General features: G+C 36.4%; 1 non-coding gene across 1 annotated transcript; it reads left to right on the top strand.

Annotated features, from left to right (window-relative positions):
- Positions 1–2,742: 2,742 nt before the first annotated feature.
- Positions 2,743–2,910, top strand: LOC115654138. Its single transcript, XR_004001121.1, has one exon. It is a non-coding gene; the product is annotated as a U1 spliceosomal RNA (small nuclear RNA).
- Positions 2,911–3,119: the final 209 nt, after the last annotated feature.

Raw genomic sequence — 3,119 nt, 5'->3', positions numbered from 1 at the left:
ATAACTTGTCTGTGATTTCAGAAATGTTTTCTTTGAGGTCCTTCTTAGTGTACCATATCAATATGTGTCTCCCTCTCTGCATAGAAATATGCTTTATTGCTATGTTATGGACATGAACAGTGAAATCAGGCAGAGAAACTGCTCAGGGCAATGAAGACAGAGACAAACTGGGAGAAATGAAAAGGTGGTGATGATGATAAAAAAGATGGAATAATAAACTTAAAAAAAATTATATGCTGGTTTTAAAAATGGGTCTTCTCTAAGATCAGCTTTGTAAGTTCTGTGGCAAGTAATTAGAAATGTATCATACTAGCAAATGACTTATGTGAATGTAAAAGCAGCAAAGAATCCTGTGGCACCTTATAGACTAACAGACATTTTGGAGCGTCTGTTAGTCTATAACGTCTGTTAGTCTATAAGGTGCCATAGGATTCCTTGCTGCTTTTACAGATCCAGACTAACACGGCTACCCCTCTGATACTTGACATTATGTGAATGTGAGTTTCTTTGACTTTATAGATAATACAGTCAGGTGTGAGTTTCTTATAGAAACAATGACTTCCAGTTACCACAGTTTGATGCAACGTGGCATGTGGTAGCTGGAAAGAGAACACATAACACCATGGCATGTCTGACGTTAGTTGCCTCTGGATTTGTGTAGATAAATACACACATCACTGCTAAAGTTTAAGATCTTGTAGAGCTTATGATCGAAATTTACTAGTTGGAAGCAAGTCCCTACCTGTGTGAAATTTGTATTTTTAAAAATAATGTGATTTATCCACCTACCATCACTTTTTACCTCCGCACTACCTGCCACCCCCACACACATACATATTTCAAAGTAAATCTCAGTGCTCCTGAGGGAAAGACTGAGAGCACTAGAATTGGGGACATGTGTAGTGCAGGTTCTTTCAGTTTTCAAGTTTTCTCACACAGTTCTGCAAATCATTTCAATCCCAAATTGTGCTAACCCTGCTAGTCCAGGACTGTTCTCCTGTGGAACATTAATAACTGTGTCAGTATGACGTGTGGTTTTTATAATACATTGTTCCAGGTTAATTTATAACACTAGTTAAACATGCATTTCAGCAATTGATTTGAAAAGTGCCTTTTTTTATAGGTGGAAATATTTCCCTTGATATTTTAGCCATCATATCGCCTTTTTACAGATACATAAGCACAGAATTTCATCTCTTTTAGATAAAAATAATCAGGTTTATCTTTGCAATCAAGTTACTGAGAATTTTCTTTATTTTGTTATAAACTTCACTTCTAGGTCCAGTATACCAAGGTTTAAATTAAAAGGGCAACTGTAAGAAATTCTTCCTATTTGTTGTTCAATTTCATCTGTTCATTAAAATTCAATCCTCTATTAATTAAAATTACATCTTTAACACATGCCCTTGTTACTATTTCTTCTAATATTATTCACATCACCCACCCAATTTTCTATACTTAACAAATCTAAAGGAAATCGATATCTATCAAATGTAATCCTGCTCTTCTCTCGCCTCATTCCTCATTCTCAATCACTTCTTTTGGTTTATCTTGTAAGGGCAACATTATTATGTATTTCCAGTACATTATTAACATTAGTTTTATACTTATAAAATCTTCTCCTAGATGTAAATTTAAAAAAAAATATTAGTTATAAACTCCAGTTAGTTGACTTGTTGATTGATCTGGGTTTACATTATCATCCTAGAGCAGCATTCCCCTTGAACATGCTAATGGCTGTTATCCCATAGCAGGGACACAGTTGTCCTTCATCTCTAGAATAATTCAGCCCTACTTCTTGCCAGTCTCCTAAGAGATTAGGAGTACTTGTGGAACCTTAGAGACTAACAAATTTATTTGAGCATAAGCTTTTGTGGGCTACAGCCCACTTCATCGGATGCATAGAATGAAACATATAAGAAGAGTGTGTGTGTGTGTGTGTGTATACACACACACATACATACAGAGATTTTCCTATGCCTGTGATCACACTTCCCCTATCCATAGGCTTCCCTACTAGGACCAATTCCTTCCCTATACTATATCCTGTTATACCCTGTTTCCCTGACTCCACCTACCAATTAGGAGACATGTCCATGGTCCTGAACCACAGCAGAGCAGGATCTTGACCAGCTTATGCCCCATGATGTGCTCAGCAGTACATCTGGCCTGGCCAAAATGCATCAGCAGGATGGCTCTACTGTCGAAGAAGTGGCTTGCTTTCTGTCATCATACTGTTCAAGAGGACACATCTGTTAGGACTTATTTAAGGAAAATTTGTCCTTATCGTTAATCTTCATCTGTCTAGCTAAATTCTTTAATTTAAAATTTATTCAATTCTCATCAAATGAAAAATAGGCAGAGACCCTGTCCAGGGGTTAAAAATCACACAGAAACCACTGGTAGCTGATGAGATCCCAAAAGACCTTTGTGGGGTAGAGTGTGGGCAAAAATTGTTTAAATATGTTTGAAAGGAGAAGGGAAATGTATAATAATTTGATATAGTAAAATATTTGTATTGACATTGGATTGAATAATCTATTTTTATTTTTGCTGGACCCAGTTTAATAAATCAATCTTTCTGTCTCTCATACACACACATTAGTGACTATAAAGTGTAAAAGCAGTTTATAAGGCAAAATATTTTATTATTTATTACAGCATTTTTATTGTATAAATAATATACATAGCAATGATAATGTGACTTAAATCCTTGATTCAGAAAAGTACTTAAGGATGTGGTTACTTACCTGGAAGAGGGAATATCATGAACACAGAAATGGTTTTCCCAGGCTGAGGCTCATCCTTGTACCACAGGTATACTTTTAGCCTGCAACTTTCTGAAATATGGGGGAAACCACTACGTAAGTTGTGGTTGGGTCATGGGATTTCATTTCAATGTCCCCTAGCTTTGTATGGAGAGGGAATGGGATACAGCACTATACCTGGAGTCAGGCTTTGCCCATGGCCTGCTGAGTGACCTTGAATAAGTCACGTCATAGCTCTGTGCCTCAGTTTACCTCTCTGTAAGATACCTCTCTGTAAAATGCTTTGAGATCTACCGATGAAAAGAGCTATATAAGAACTAAATAAGATATCACTAAAAGCTAAACATGTGC

Source organism: Gopherus evgoodei, chromosome 6 (assembly GCF_007399415.2).
Source record: "Gopherus evgoodei ecotype Sinaloan lineage chromosome 6, rGopEvg1_v1.p, whole genome shotgun sequence".
Taxonomy (NCBI): Eukaryota; Metazoa; Chordata; order Testudines; family Testudinidae; genus Gopherus; species Gopherus evgoodei.
The sequence above is the reverse complement of the archived record's forward strand: the minus strand, read 5'-3'. Positions and strand labels throughout refer to the sequence as shown.